Source organism: Chinchilla lanigera, unplaced genomic scaffold (genome assembly GCF_000276665.1).
Source record: "Chinchilla lanigera isolate Chin_1 unplaced genomic scaffold, ChiLan1.0 scaffold00004, whole genome shotgun sequence".
Lineage (NCBI taxonomy): Eukaryota > Metazoa > Chordata > Mammalia > Rodentia > Chinchillidae > Chinchilla > Chinchilla lanigera.
This window is the reverse complement of record NW_004955405.1, coordinates 27,383,378-27,401,273: the sequence shown is the minus strand read 5'-3', so window position 1 is coordinate 27,401,273 and position 17,896 is coordinate 27,383,378.

Sequence of the window (17,896 nt, the reverse complement as noted above, 5' to 3'; positions counted from 1 at the left end):
ACCTCTTTTGTCTCTAACTTACTATTATTTGTCTATTTGTTTTCCTGAGAAACTATTTTATAGATAATAATACGTAAAATGATAACCATTGATAATTTCCTACCATTTTGTCTGTAATTTGCTAAGTCCCCCCTATTATTATGTTATCCTTCTTTTATTCTTTAAAATAAAAAAAAATAATAATAACTCTTGCCCTCAAGGGGCTGACAGTCCAGTGGAGAAACCAGAAGGCACGAGAGAAGTATGGATGCTATGGTATCACCCAGACAGAGATTCTCAAACAGAGATAAAAAGTTAACACTCATTGCTGACATCACTGAGCAATATGTACTTCCCACATGGCTCAGATATGTGAGATCCCTAGCAGCAAGGAATGTGTCTTTTCCTTGAATAATGTCAGAGCATAAGTGTGTGGCCCAGCTCCACTTAACCTCATATGGTTTTGTATATTCTGTGCTTCAGTTTCCTCATCAAGTAAAGGGGGGTGACAACTGGTGGTGAACTTGTAACCCCCAGCTGAACTGAGTAAGCATGGTGCTGGGTGTGGGAGGCCCACCTGGGGATTGTTGCTAGCAGCATAAGAGGGAGAACTGGAGAACGAGAAAGAGGCTGCTGGGAGCAGAGAAAGGCTGTTGGAGCTGGTGGAAGCTGTAAGGAGCTGTTGGCTTTCTGGAGGAGCTAGCCATGCTGGCTTTCCTCAAGAACTTGTCAGTTTTCATCCTCTGAGGAGCTTGGAAACTTGTTTGCACTGAGAATGGCTTTGGTTCACTTTGGAGGAGCTCTGGTCCTCACTTTGAGCATTGCTTCATGGCTCTGGAGGGGAGGATGGTGCACTGCCAGTCTCCTGGAGAAGCTTACTGCGTTGGCTTCCTTGATGGGAATTTGGCTATCTTGATCATCAGAGGAGCTCAGAACCTCACTGTTGCTGAGGATGACTGTGGTATCTTTCTGGGGAGCTCTGGTTCTTTTGAGCATCTCTTCCTAGCTCCAGTGTAGATCCCTCAACCTGCTAGCACAGACCGTTCATCCTGCTGGCACAGACTTCCTAGATTCCACCACTGACCTTTGGGCCTTCCCAGTGCAGATCCAATAAACAGGCCTGCATGAGACATTGCTATGGGCTCTGGACCTCCAGGTGGATTCGTGGGAGGCATTGTCATGGGCTCTAGGTCTTCAGCTGGATTCATGCAGGACATTTCCATGAAATCCAGGCCCTTGGCTAGTTTCCTTGGTCTTACTGTGCGGACAGTAAGGGTGACTATTATAAATAATCTTATAAACTATGTTTCCTATATTATCTATTGTTCTCCCCTTGCAAAAATAAGTCCCAAACCATAACAGATGCTAACAATTAGGCTACATCATAGGAAAGTACTTTACAAAGCACCTAGAAGAGCATTTGTCTCACAAGTAAGTATTCAAGGTATACTTGACTTTTTTCCATTTTGAACCAAGATGGAGTTGTAACCAGTTTGAATATATTTTTTAAAAACCCTGAAAACAAATCAAGGTTTACATTTCCATGAGTATTTATCTACAGCTAATTGTTTCTTAACTTCTTAGTAGAGTACATCCATCCCGCTCATTACAGTAGCTGGGATTGAGAGAAGCAGAATAGAATATAGAAAACAGAACTAAAATCCTTCTGAAATTTGCAGTTTCTTTAGAATATAAACTGACAGGGCACTAACTAGTCAGCTACAAAATAAATTTTCAAATCTCTTTATTCTAATACCTTCCTCTATGAATAAACTGGAGAGCATGCTAGTAAGTAAAAATGTCATAACAATCTAGAATATTCCAAATAAACCTAGAGGTAATAAATGACAGAAATGAATAAATATTATTTTAAGGGAAAATATTATTTCCTTTTCTAGACTGACCCAAACTCAAATGTAATGTCTGAGGCTCATAAAACTAATCATAATAAATTCATTTAGAATGATTATAGGGTGCAGTACAGATCTTCAGATGGAATTTTGTTCTATTCTAATTTCATTCCAGAACACCATATCATTAAAGTAAAACACTAAAGATATTTTTATTACAATTGTCAAAAAATTATAGACAGGATTCCAAAAGCATAAAAGCTAGGAATAGCTTTAGAAATCCACATTTTTAAAATGTACTATTCAAAAACATTCAACTTCTTAAGAATATAATGCATAAAGAGTCTCATTTATCATGGTTATTTATTATTTGAAAATTATATAAATGCTCAGCTGAACCAAAGAGCAGCAATAAAAGAATTTATATGAAAGATTAATTAGAATTAGAATGTCTCCCTCTAGAACAATTCTAAAGGATCTCAGTGTGTTGGTGTTCATTTCAATTAGAATGTTCATTTAAAAAAATAAAAAGGAAAGCTTTTTCACAAACATATCTACCCTGAGAAAAAGAATACTTTCAAATCACAGTTCTTTGGGGAATGTTAAAGAAATGTTTTTGCCTCCCAAAATGACTGTGTGTAACCTAAACCACGAAAATGTGTCTTATTTTAAATTCCCATGGACAAAATTAGTATGGATCCTGAACCACTGTTTCCTGTGGAAAATACTAGCCCAGCACTGTGAATAAATTTTCTAACAAAATTTTCATAATATTACAGAACAGTTTTGACAATAGTACTGCTAGTAGGTAAGATCTTTTGGGTTTTGTTTATTTATTATTATTCTTTACCAATATGAAGTTGAATAAACTCTTACCACCTTAAATTTTGAATGAAATTTATTCAAAAATAAATTTCAATAAGGTTACACTAAGGAAACGTTTGTGACAAAGACTTATTTCTATCTATATTTTTGCATTCCTTTTGTCTTTTTTGCTTTCTAAAATCATAGATAACAGATAAATGCATTAGGCAATTCAGTAGCCACAGTGATTGAAAACGTTGCTCTCTAGGATAAAAAGGTTTACCTAGAACTCAGAAAGAAAACACATATATATTTATCAGTAGAGTCAAAATTTGTTTGTTTAAATATTCCTGAGTTACTCAGAGCTCTTTTATCTATAAGCATGAAAGGCCAGAGTATATTTGTAATTTGGAATGGAAAAAAATCTAAGTTTTCACAAAATTCTTAACTGATCTCACATTTTTAAAGGCGACCATTTTGGGGCTTACTTTGTGAAATTCTTTCTCTATTTTGAAACACAACTCCAATCATCTCAATTAGCAGACTATGGAGAAGTAGTGATTAGTGACAGCCTTCCTGTTATCCAGGAGGTAGAGAAATGAAAAATTGTGAAAAAGAAATCTAAAATAAACACTAGACAAATGAAATATTGATTCACATAATGGAAAACACAAGTATTATAGACCAGGGAATATGAGCATGTACTTTCCGTTGAATTGTATGATATCAGAATATTATCAAAAAGTCTCATTTTTCTAAAATGAAGATTATGTGAGATAATAGCCTGATAAATTCCTATCTCACTTGGCCCTAATGAAGGTAACAGTTCAAACCCTATACAAAATAGTTTTTTAAAATATAACCTGAATTACTTAGAGAGAGTTGAAAAACAGATTCTGGAAATAATTTGAAACATGTATGAATAGGTTGCAAGCAGTAAATTACATGTTTCTATGGCATGTAGTATGCAAATACCAACAAAATTGTAATTTTTATTGAGTCAGAAGGTACATTACAAAGCAAAATTTTTAAAGTCTTGGAAAATGAAGAGGAAATCCTAGAAAGTAGAGTTCTAAAGAGATTGAGTTTCAAATTTTATATGTAAATTTATTCCATTATTGGATCACTGAACTATGTATGATCAGGACAGAGTGAAAGCATTCCAATAAAATTCTTTTTTAATGATGGACTATATCTGAGCTGCTACATACCAAAAGAAAAGAGGAGTTTGTAGTCTGAATTCTAACAAGTTAATTGCCCACTAAGACAAGAACTTCAAAGCTCTATGAAGGAATACTTAACAAAATTCAGAGCCTGCATAATATAATATCTGAAACGCTGTTGATACAATCCAAAATTAGTTGATATATAAAGTTGATATATAATGTGGAAATGTGAAGCATTGTCAAGAGGAAAAGAGAGGGCCTAGTATATAGCGCAGTGGCACAGGGCCTACCTGGAAAGTGCAAGGTCCTGAGTTCAATTCCCAGTACCAAAAAAAACAAAAAAGGAAAGGACAATCAAGACCACCCTGAAATAACTCAGATTTTGAATTACAAGGCAAAAATTTTAAGAATCTGTTATAATGTTCAAAGAGTTAAAGAAAACGTGATGAAGAAACCTTTGCAGAAAAATATAATCTGTATTAAAATTGGAAATTCCAAAATTTAAACACACAATAACACTAAAAGAAGTATTAAATAAATGGGATCAATGAAAAATGAAAATGTCAAAATGAATAATTAATGACTAGGATGAAAAATAAATAGAAAGTACTGTTCTTGAATACTCAGAGAGAAACCTTTAGAGAAAGAAAAATAACATAAATTTTGGCCTCTGAGACAATAACAGGAAGTCTAATACAAATGCAATTATAGTTTCAGCAGAACAAAAAGAATGTGACAATAAATATTTGAAGATATAATGACAAAAATTATTCCAAATTTTGGGCAAAATAAATTTACAAATTAAGAAATTCAATAAATGACATGGGGAAAAAAAGGTCATATTTCAGCATAAATTTATCAACTTGATGAAACTAAAGACAAAGAGAACATTTCATTTTAAAAAATAAAAGATGGAAAACATATTCACAAGCAGACATCCATTTACAAAATAGCATAAGAACAGTACAAACAAAACCGATTACAGACAAAGTTGTAGGAAATTAACAATGGTTGATGTATTACTTATTGATATCTTCAAAGTGGTTTCTCAAGTAAACAAATAGAGACATACAAGATTGATCAAACAATCAATCATTAACTGTTCCTTTCTGTAGAGCAATAGAAGACAGTAGTACAACTATGTTAGCTATCCTGTATATACACACTTACATAATTTCCCCTTCTTTCCCTTCTCATTCCCCACACCCTAGTTGCCCTTTACTTTTGAGCATTTTCCTTTTATTTCCCAATGTCTATCATACCTCTTAGTTTTCATTCACTCTTTCAGGTCTTACACTAGTGAGACAATAAGATGCTTACACATGTAGGTCTGATTTATTTCACTTATGAGTATGGCCTCTAGTTGTGACCATTTACCTATAAAAGCCTAGAATTTATCTTGAATTACAGCTGAGTAATATTCCATTATATAAAAGTACAAGAATTTTTTTTATCCAATTCTCAGTGGATGAACATTTGGGTTGCTTCCACAATTTAGCAATTACAAATTGCACTGCTATGAACATGGGTGCATATATATCACTGCGATATGATGTTTTCAGATCTTCTGAAGATACCCAGAAGGGGAATAGCTGGGTTGAATGGGACCTCTAGACCTAGTTTACTGAGGAATCTCCAAACTGTTTCCACAATGGCTTCACCATTCTGCATTACCACCAGCACTGCACATGAGTTCCTATTTCTCCACAGCCTTGCCTGCATTTGTTATTGGTTGATTTCTTAATGCTAGCCATTCTTACTGGGTTGAGAAGAAATCTCAATGTTGTTTTAATCTGCATTTCTCAAATGACTAATGATGTTGAACATTTTCTCATGTATTTATTTGCCATTTGTATTTCTTTATCTGAGAAGTGCCTATGCATCTCAGCTGCCCATTATTGGATTGGGTCTTTGAATTGGGGGGGACTGATTTTTTTAATTCTTTACATGTTCTAGATAGAAGATCTTTGTCTGAGGGACAGGACAGTCAGCTAAAATTTTTTCCAGGTTTGTGTGTTTTCTTTTTATTCTGCTGGTGATTTCTTTAGATGTGCAGAAACTTTTCAGTAGGATGAGGTGCCAGTTGCTGATTTTTTGAAGTATTTCATGGGCAGTTTCATTTTTGTTCATGAACACTCTACCTACCCCTATGTCTTCAAGGTTTTTACCTACTTTCTCTTCCAATAGATTTAGTGTTTCTATTTTAATATGGAGATGTGTGATCCATTTTGACTTGAGTTTGGTGCATGGTGATAGACTTGGGTCTATTTTCAGTCTTTGGCAGGTGGCAAGCCAATTTTTCCAGCACCATTTACTAAAGAGGTTATCATTCTTCCAGTGAGTTTGTCTGGCCCCTTCATCAAAGATTAGGTAGGACAAAGAGAACATTTAAAAGTAACTGGAGGAAAGTAGTATGTTACATGCTGGGAAATATCTGAAAATAACTATCTGAAAGTTAGCTACTGTCTTACCAAAAAGCTGTGGAAATCAGAAGAAAATGGGACAAATATTTCCAAAGTACTAAAAGAAAAAAATTGCAATCTAAACGCTTTATATCAAGTGATAATATTCTTGAAGAATTACAGTAAATAAATACACTTGAAAGAAAGAAAATGTGTCACTCGTGACTTGATTTGCACTATAAAAAAAGACTAAATGAAGGTATTTTTTTAGCTGCAAGGAAATCATCAGAAATTTGTGTCATCAGAAAGGAAGTCAGAACATCAGAAATGTAACATGTCCAGAAAATATGAAAAAATATTTTTCTTGTGACTTCTTATATAGTACCTCTTAAAGCAAAATAATAAAATTATAAGAGTGATTTAAATATATGGGAAATGTTTAAATTTTTAAAAATTACAGTGTAAAATGCATTGCCATTCAAAATCCTTCTTGCTTCAAATACACTTATCCCATCATTCTTGTTGCTTTCTGAAGCAGTTCTGCAAGTCCTCTTTCATGAGTGTCTTTTCAAGGTGTGATCAGAAATTGGTGAAGGCTGCTGCCAAATGCCATCCAACAGAAAGGCAGGCTATAAAGGCATTACGGTGTGTCCTCATCCACCTTATTCACCAGATCGGGCACCATGCAACTTTTGAGTTCTTCCCAAAGTCAAAATGACCATTGAAAGGCAAATGATTTGAATCACTTCTGGACATAGAAACAGTGACAATGGAGCAATTAAATACTTAACAAAGAGGACTTTCTGAGCTGCTTTAGAAAATGGGGCAACAAGTGGGCTTCTAGCAAGGAGGAGCATTTTGAGGGGAGATTAATGCCAATGTGTCCTTTATGGTAATAATTTTTTAAATATAAACATTCACTGTATTTTAAGATCACACCTTGTATTTTGAATGTGTGGTTTATACAGAACAACTATAGTCTCAGAGGAATGGGAAAAAATTAACTTACAAGGCTACAAGCTTACATTGTATGTTGTACATTGTTATGTACATTGTACCTGAAGTATTACAATATTAACTCTAAGTAGAATGTGAAAACCTAGAATATATATTACAACCCTTAGAGCACTCACTAAAACAAATAATGCTAATAGTTATAGCTAAACAAGATATTCAAAAGGAGTTCTAAAGAACACTTCAAATAACACTTCCAACTTAAAACAGATGAAGCAAACTAAAGTTGAAAGACCTAAACCAAATCATATGAATAATTGTATTAAAAGATTATGAAATAAACACTTCACTTAAAAGTGGTGCTTATATCAATTGAGGTAAATAAATAAATAAATGTTATCAATAAAGGATGTACAGTACTCTGAATATAAAGATAGGTAGAAAACAAGTAAGTGGAAAAAAATGTAAAATGCAAATTTGTTTAAAATAGCTACTTCAGGCAAAATAATGCCAGATCAGAGAAAAAGAAGGATCCATTACAATGATAAAATTTTCAGCTCAAGAAGATAGCAATCATAAATATATAAGTACCTAATAATAAAGTATCAATATTTATGAAGAAAAAATTGAAACAATGGAAAGGAAAAATAAACAACCCAACAATCATATTAGGAGACATTAGCAGGCTTCTTGCAACAACTCATGCCAGGCATGGTGGCACATGCCTATAATCCCAGTACTTGGGAGGCTGAGGCAGGAGAATCGTTGTGAGTTCAAGGCCAGCATGGGCTACATAAGTGAGTTCAAGGCAGTCCTGAACAGTATAATGAGACCCGGTCTCAAAAAGACAAAGAAAAAAATTCATAAAAGAAAAGAAAAATAAATAAATACAGGACCTGAGCAAGGCTATTAGCCAGGTTAGGCTAACTGGTATTTGTAGAACACTGTACCCTGAAATTGCAGGATATCTTGTTTTCAAATTTACATAATACATTCACTATGATAAAAACATATGCTGCACCAACAGAAAATCTCAACGAACTTAAAAGGGTTGAATTTGAGAAGCATATTTTTTATTGTAATGGAATTAAATGCAAAATTAATGATAAAACATTATCTAAAATAATCATAAATATTTTGCAGTTAAAGAAAAGACTTCTTGGCTGGGCATGGCAGTAATCCCAGCACGTCGGAGGCTGAGGCAAAATGGTGACTGTGAGTTCAAGGCCAGCATTGACTGCATAGTGAGACCCACACTCAAAGAATAAATAAATAAAAATGAAACAGAAAAGATTTCTAAGTAGCCCATTGATGAAAGGACTGGTGAAAAAGAAAATTATAAAATATTTTGTTCTTTGGTATGAAAATAGAGTTGACCAAAAATTGAGGGAAGCAATTAAAGCAGTGAACAGAAATTTATAAATGGAAATGTTTTTATTAGTAAAAATAGTCCAAAGATCCTAAGGTTTCATCTTGGGAAGCTAGAAAAAAGGTAAAAAATCTAAAATTTGATTATCTGAAAAAATAAACAAGATTAATGTACTCTTAGCTAGAGAGACTAAGACAAAAATCTAGAAGACATATTAGCAGCATTAAGAATAAAACAGGGAGCTAGGAATGTACCTTGGTGATAGAGTACTATGTGTAGCGCTGGTATAATAAGTTAAAAGGAAAAGAAGAAAGTAGTAGTGTAAGTATCTTTATACTAACAAATTTGGCAACTCATATGAGGAGGGTAAATTCTCTGAAAATGTGCCTTACAAAAATGGACAGGGCTGGGGATTTAGCTCAGCGGCAAAAGCGCCTGCCTGGCAAGCGCAAGGTCATGAGTTTGGTTCCCGGTACCGGAGAAAAACCAAAAAAAAAAAAAAAAAAAATGGACAAAACATGAACTAAAAGATCAGAATATCTTTATTAAAGAAATTAAATCTAGCAGAATGCAAAGGATAATACACAATGACCACGTAAAGTTTATTCCCAAAATACAAAGTTACAAAGTTGATTTAACATTCATCTATTGAATTTATCATACTTAATGGACTTTTTTAAAAGGAGAAAATATATGATTGTCTCAAAAATGCACAAAAAAAAAATTCAACCTACATTCAAGACAAAAAGTATCTCTGGGCATGGTGGCACATGCCTGTAATCCCAGCACTTGGGAGGCTGAGACAGGAGGATCGTCACAAGTTTGAGACCAGCCTGGGCTACAAAGTGAGCTCAAGGTCAGCCTGAACTGCATAGTGAGATCCTATCTCAAAAAGACAAAAACAAAACAAAAAAGATGAACAGTCTCAGTAAGCCAAGCATGGAAAGGGATTTCCTCCACCTGACTGAACAAGGTTAGAGATAATCTCATGCTTAATGATAAAAGATTGAATACTTTTCCTTAAGTTATTAGTAAGGAGAAAATGATCAACCTCCTCATTTATATTTGATATTGTGCTGGAGGTTCCAGCAGTTGCAACAGAGTAATAAAATTGAATAAAAGTCAAAACACCAAAACAATTGAAATGCTCCTCTACAAAGTTTTGTATAAAATAGAACTTTGGAATTTATGTTCTTTAATATAAGGCTTCTGAGATTAAGCATAAAGTTTTTGTGATTGAGTCCTGCTGTTACGTGTCTTGGTAATGGGTTCCCTTTTATTGCTGAACAATATTTCTTAGAATAAATCCCTACAATTTGTTTACTCACAACTTGATTGATGGAGGCCTTCTTTCATTTAAATTCTCTCAAGAGAAAAATAGATTATCCTATAAGAAATGATGTGTATGCTGAAGGATTTGACAGGAAGTGAACTAATTTCTACAATTTACTTTGAAATGAAACAAAAATAAGAAAAAGTAATGTTTTACTGGATAAAAGATAGATAAATCAACATATTAAAGTTCACATTATGTAATGTTCATAATGTAATCTATATGGGGGTATAGTGGTGGGAATTAAATTTTATAAATTTCTTCCAAAATTGTTTTAGATGTGAATTTTTTACTAATATATTTTCTTGGAAAAGCAAGGAAGATATGAAAGAGAATAAGACATGTAAAAACTATTTCACATAGAATTAGAAGTAAAATAGTAATTTTAGTATTTAAGTCACCATTTTCAATTTTTGAAAACTTGATAACATAGAATAACTTATTTTCCAATATTGGTAGATAGATAAATATAACTGTTCATCTTTGTTAAAGACACAATCTTTTTAAGAAAACATTTCTTATTTCCTTTTTTTCCTCTCACTGAAACATTTCATAAGTAGATTTTATTTCAAAACTATTTTCAATAAGTGGCATCCACAATATGATTCGTTGTCCTACAAAGTACACAGTAAAACATCATCTCTTCTTTCTCTTGCCTGTTTTAGCAATTTTATTAATTTTGTCAAAGAGCCTAAAATTTGCTTCTCTATTGCACACCTGCCTTTTATTTTATCAATTTGTACTTTTAACTTTTAAAATTCTTTTTCTTATTTCGAAGATAAGGCAGTTGGTTTTCTGTTCTTTAATTCCTAATTTATCAAAGTAGACATTTACCTATCTTATTTTGAGGCTTTCTTCTTCTCTTATCTTTACTAAGGACTATAAATTTTCCTCCAAAATCTAACTCTTATATTTTTCTGTCATATTTTCATTTAATTCTATACAAAATATTCCACTGTAATATTTTTTCTTTGTGCATGAATTACTTAAGAGTGTAGTACTTGATTTGAAAGCCTTCCACTTGGTCATACTGCATACTTTGTTTTATTTTAGAATTTCTGAAGTTGTTGAGACTTACATTTATTTTTTTACTAACCACGGATATTTAGTTCAGCAAAATCTGAAACTAATTACTACTTAAGTCCACATAACACACAATATAACAATCACAGAATAACACTGATCAACTGCCTACATATATACATATTTTTTATATTATTTTGGTTATCATTTTTACTTTAGGAACTAGAGATTGTTCATGCTTACACAGAAATGCTTGTTAAGATTATGTGCCTACTGCATATTCTTATTTGTTCATCATTTATTCTTCCATTTCTGATTGTTCTGTGTTTTTCCTGTTTCTTTCTTCTCCTTAATTTTTTTCTTTTTAATACCTTCAATGCATGTAATTAGTGACAGTATCTCTCTGGTTTTATTTATCTGAAGAATTACTACCTGCATGACTTTAGGACTAAAAATTTTTTCTTAGAACACAAAAGCATTAAGAAAAACTAGTAACATTTCATTTCCTTGATGTTAGAAAATTTATCAAAAGACATCCCAGAGTAAAAACACAAACAACAAAATATAAGAAAATATATTTGCAATAGATGGAACCAAAAGTAAAATAATATCTAGATGACTTTTTTAAGAAGAGGAAAACGTCTACAAATCAGTAAATCACACACAAGAGTCAGTGGCCCTTCCCAAAAGAGGATAAACAAAGGAAGACTAGCACCACACCGGGAAAGTTGGTCTCCTTCATCTGCTATTAGGGAAATGCAAGTTAGTACCGTGAAAAGATGCTGTTCTATCCTCAAGAGTAGAGTGAAAATTTTAAAGAAACAATGCCGAAGAATGACAATGATTTCAGCCACATACATCAGTCCTGCAATCACATAGTTTCTGTGGTTTTCTCTGTGTTGATTATACTCTAATATAATAATGTTTAAGTGCATGTTAAAATGCATTTAAACTACAAAAATATGGAAATTATATATATAGTTGTATATTAAAATAGGTAACAAAATAAAGAAAATGAATCAACACAATAATATTTGAGTGGGAGGAGTTACATTGAGATCAATATTTCATTCCAAATACTAAGAAAAATTCCAATGACTATGAAATCTGACTATTCCAAAACACTAAATACAAGATCTTGAAGATTAATATGGGCAATTTCTTTTTTTTTTTTATTTTAAAGAGAATAGTAAAAAAAAAAAAATAGCAAAATACCAACATCATAGACATAAATAAAGCAAGAACATTAAAAATGATACAGAGTTTCAAAACAAAATGATAGGAATTAACAATGGTTTCTATATTACATATTGTTAACTTCAACAAAGTTGCTCAGATTACCAGATGTAAAATGGAAGATTGATTAAACCATTAAAGGCAAATAAAAAAATAAGCAGAGTTTCACTAGACAAGATGGTAGGAATTCACCAATGGTTGTTATATTGCATATTGTGGTCTTCAAATCAGTTGCTCAGATTACCAGACTTGAACATGCATAACTGATCAAAATATAAAAGAAATTAAGCATTAATTGTTCCTTTCAATAAACCACTAGACATCAGCAGTACAATTATCCCAGTTATATCTATCTATATATATATATATATATATACATATATACATATATATAGCCTCTTTCTCTTTCTTCTTTCCCTCATCCAGTTTTTCCTTCCTTTGAGCAATTTTTTCTCTTTCATATTATGTGTTGTACATTTTGGGTTTTATTCACTCTTTCAAGTTCTTACACTAGGAGATAGGATGCAACTAGAGACCATACTCATAAGTGAAATAAATTGGACCCACATGGCAATTTCATTATAACCTGAAATTAGAGAAAATTTTCCTATCTGTATAACCCAAACTCAAAAAAGGTTAATAAAAGTATTTACATCATTTTTATTGCCCCTGTAGAAAAAAAATCACAAACGAAGCTAAGACGAATAATTGAAGAACAGACTATCGGTAACATATGTCATAAATAAAGGGCTAATGATGCACATAAGAAGTTTTTAAAATGAACAAATAATTAAATAACCTAACATCAACATAGGGAACAGATATGAGCAAGAAATACAAAGCAAACACCTGAAAAAATGGTCAGTTCATAACCAAAAAATACAAATTAAATTGTGTCTAAGTTTTTTTTTTAATCCCTCTCACACTGGCAAACCCCAACTTTAATGACTTCATGGAAAACAATCACAGTTGTATTTTTCTCATAAGAACACAAAATTATGAAAACCCTATGGAGGAGAAATTATAATATTTAGCTTGTATAGTTGGTAATATTTGACTGTGCATTTGATTCAACAATCTTATTTCTAAGTATTAATCTAAATTGCTGCACCAGTAAAAGAAAGAAAAACTTTTTACATCCAATTATTAATCCTAGTATTATACATAACATCAAAATATTGAAGAGAATACAAATATCCATAAATAGAGAACTGGCTGAATAGTCTCTGTTATATGCACATAATAATCTTCGCTGCCTGAGAAGATGTTATCCTTGATTTTTATTAATTAAGAAAAGCAGTGTGAGAGTCATAACAATATAGATAGTAGTTTTGAAGATAAAATAATGGTATACAAACGTGTGTGTGTGTACACACACATCTGTGCACGCGAGCACATGCTTATATTTGCAAAGGTTATAAAAGGATATCCTACTAAGGAAAACCAAAAATAAAACAGATGTAAGAGTGGGCAGAATAGGAGTCAGGATTTTAAAAATTCTCTTACTATTCTTTACTCCATACTTTCATTTTGGAATCAGAGGGCTTGACATATCCCAAAATAATATAAAAGAAAAGGCAAATTCCAGTAACAGAAAACAAACGTACAAATAAAACAAACACATAAATAAATTTAACCATATATCAAGATGATGTCAAAATCACACAGTGTCTTTGTTACTTTTCTCTCGTTGCTGGGACAAAGTACTTGACACCCAAAATTAAGGAAGGAAAAGTTTATTTTGCTTACAGTTTGCAGAGGTTTTAGTCCATACTTGGCAGGTTACAAGGCAGAGTGGCACATGGCAGAGGGCTACAGGTATGGTGGCAGAACACAGCAAAAGCAACAAACACAAAAGCCAGGAATGGCCGCAAGCAGCCTCTTCCTCTCCCTTACATATGTAAACTATCCACCCCAGGGCTGGTGCAGCTCTCACACCCATAATCAATCAAACTCTAAAAGCCTGCCCCATGACCACATGAGGCTTTGGGGGGACACCCAGACACAAACCACAACACACAGAAAATAATTATTCTGTGTGGTTTGAAAGAATAGTATTTTTTTTTTTTTGCATCTTTTTGAGACAGGGTCCCACTATGCAGTTCAGACTGGCCTTAAGCTCACTTTGTAGTCCAGGCTGGCATCAAATTTTCAACAATCCTCCTGCCTCAGCCTCCCAAGTGCTGGGATTACAGGCATGCGCCACCACACCTAGAAAGAATAGTATTTTTAGTAAAGATCATTGATAGAATAAATTCTGTGGACAAACAGAATTATAAAGAAACCTTAAACTTTACTAGTTTTGACACATTTATGTATGTTAGAATAAAGTTAATAATTACACTAATGTTAAAACGATAGGAATCATGATGTCCTATGTAAGACTTTTAGAGCAATTTTTACTATAAAAATTATTGACTAGTAATTACACATAAAATATAGATGAATACTAGAACTATACATCGAATGAATAAACTTCAAGTTTCTAAAGATGCCTACAATATAGTATAATTTTTCTAAACTTAAAATTTATAATACAAGCCAAACACTAAAATTTATAATACAGACTAAACACAAGATGGCTCCTAATGGTCCTGATACTTCCTCTCCTATAAGCCTTTTTCATTGCTTGTGGGCTGAATTTCCTGACCTGCTTCCAGTGAAAAGAATATACCAAACTAATGAAATTTCACTCCTGAAGTTAGGTTATACAAAGGCTAGCTTCTGTCTTGAGGACTGCTTTTCCTTTTCTCACTTTCTTATTCTTGGGAGTTGCACTCTGCATGTTAAAGCAAGACTTGTTGGAGCCTTTACCTTCAATAATTGAAGTTTTGGGCTTCTTTGTACATAGTTTTTGTAACTACAGTTAAGATGACATCATATTGAAGTAGGGTGCCCTCCTAGTCCAATTTAAGTGCTGACCTGATGCAAAGGTGGTCACATGAAGACAGAGATGCCCAAGGATAAGGCCACAGAAGGAGGAAGGCAGAGCATGGAGTTAGGCAGCCACAACCCAAGGAGATTTACCTGTAAACTGGCAGAAGCTGGGCAGAGGCAAGAAAGTTTCCCCTTGTAGTTTTCAGAGGTGATATGGCCTGAATGACATCTTGATGTCAGACTTCTACCCTTCAGAACAAGGAGAAAATAAATTTCTGTTGCTTTTTAAAGTAACCCAGTTTGCATAGGTTGTCATGGCAGCCCTAAGATACTCATACACTTGTTCTGATTTTTGACTCAAATAAACAAAGCTTTGCTGTTTTAAGCTGCTGGGCTTGGAGGTCATTTCCTATGCAGCAACAGATAGCCAATATATGTATCATTTGACACCATATGGCAGCTTATATTACAGTATATTAGCATAATATTATATTGTTATCACATTTTATCTATGAAAATTCTAAGGAAAATAGCGCACAAAATTCAAAGTAGTGACAGGAGGAATCCAGACGTAGAATACATAGAGGAAGAACATGCAGGTGTATTTAACTGCAGTGCGGACATGCTGGTTTCTATATTGGGTTCTGGGTTTAAAAGTGTCCATCCTAATGCTATGCTTTACAGTTCAGACACATTTATCAATATTGTGTTATTTATGTCAATGTTAAATTACAAAAAGAAGAGTAAATACTGCCTCTTATAAGAATTGAAAACATGGTATAGAAAAAGTTCTCTCTTGCTGTCTGCTTTCTTTATCAAAGAAAAGTTACAAATCTCTCAGTTGATCATTAGGTCATTTTTCTGAGTACCAGACAAATTAGTCACGGCTTTTATCTGCAAGGTGCCATGTCTGAATTTTGAACAATTGAAAATGTAATATCTGGAGTAGTTTCTAAGAAAAGAATAGCTCATAGTTATTGTTTGGGCTGAATGTTTTGACTTCCTCCAAAATTCATATGTTGAAGACCCAGCCCCCAGTGAAACAGTACTTGGACATGGGCTTTCAGCAGTAATCAAGATTAGATGAGATTATGAAAGTGAGATGTCATGAAGAAGTCATAAGAAAGACACAAAAAATATGGCTATCCCTATCTCTTCACTATGTGAACACATAGTCAGATGGAGGCCACAAACAAGCCAAGAGAAGAGGTCTCAGGATTCACTCCATTTCAACTTGATCTTGGACTTCCAACTGCCAAGAAAGAAATCTCCTTCTGTTGTTTAAGTCACTCAGTCTTGGATATTTTGTTCCACTAGCCAAAGGAGCTCAAGACAGCTATCTTTGCCCCCATATTATACATGAAGACACTGACGGTCCCGAGATGGCCGCGTGTCCACTGTCATTACTGAGATTACAGCTCAGCTCACTTCTCCTCAGAGCTGAAAGTCTACACGGTGCCTCACATTTGAACTAATGTGAGATTCAACAGTGCCAGAAGCATGAGGTTTTCACCTTAGTTTTTACCGTACACTCTATCCTCAAGTTTAGAAAAATGAGACATCATTTTAGGAAACTGCAAATCAAAAGTGAAGGGGCTCCTGATCTGAATAGGATATTAAGTGCTCTTGACATTTTCTGAGTCTTCCAGCCCCAGCCAACTTTGTGGATGTGCAACTAATGCAAACGCACAAAGCCCAGAACCCAAAGGAGTCCCTACAATTGACATCAAATACTCCATGGTCATGATCTTGAAATTCTCAAAACTAATTTTCCTTCTAATTTGTCTTTCTTAAGTGACCTCCAGTGGGAAAATGAAGCTGTATGAGGGGTTTAGAGGCCTGATATGCACACAGAATTGCCTTCTCCTTCCTCCCACCTCTTCACAGTAGGTCCTCAAAATCTACCGTCACATTCCATTCTAACAACTGCTGCCATTCTTTGCCCTGTAGGATACTGGAGAAGGTTATCTTCAGATGTTCATCCCAGAGAGCAATTATGATACAGGATATGTGTAAGGATCTATGAATGTCAGGCAAGAATCTTTGTGCTATAGGGAGTGGGACATTATAGCAGAAAAAAACACTTTGTGACCAGTCAAAGGAAAGACCTTGAAGGAAAGGAAATCTGAGCTTTTTAAACAAGACACCCCATTCTTTCATTTTACACTTCACAGTCTATGAGTTTTGATTCAGATTTTCTAGTGCTGAAGGAGGTTTGGTTTTGTTGCAGAGAGGATATTCAATTCTGTCGTAATAGTCTGCCTTCCAGCTTCTCCACTGAAAACTCTTTGCCCATATATATGAATTTTAGCTCAATTGTTTGAGGCTTAAAATATCCACATGGACAACCAGGAGGGCAGCTTGCCAATATCAAGAACATTCTATCTATTTAATTAGTACCAGCTCCCAAATGCTTCGCATTCTCCACCACTTCCAGGCCAGAATAGTGCACTTGCAGAGCTCCTTATACTTGGACCAGGGCATTGGATTTCTAGCTAGTAAATAGAGATTGGAAGTAAAGTGCCACTTCAGGATAAGTATTTATTTGTCATGGTAAAAGCTCTCTTTTCTGTCATGGCAACCAGCATTATACAGGACCGTAGTAAATTGCATTATTGTAAAAATAATTGTTTCTCTTTTAGAGAGTTTCTCCTTAAAGATCCATTCCTATTATAGTATTAAGAATCCTCTCTAATGACATCAAACTTGGACTGTAGTGTGGCCTTTCAGTAATGAAATGTGAGTGAAAGTGATGTATGCCCTTCTGAGCAGTGTTTTTTTTTTTTTTTTAAGCAATTGCTCTATTCAGCCATCCTTTCTCTCTCTCCATGGTATTAGCATGGCCCAGTTCAAGGCACTGTTTGAGCTTGCATTCTGGAATGCAGAGAATGTGGAGCAGAATA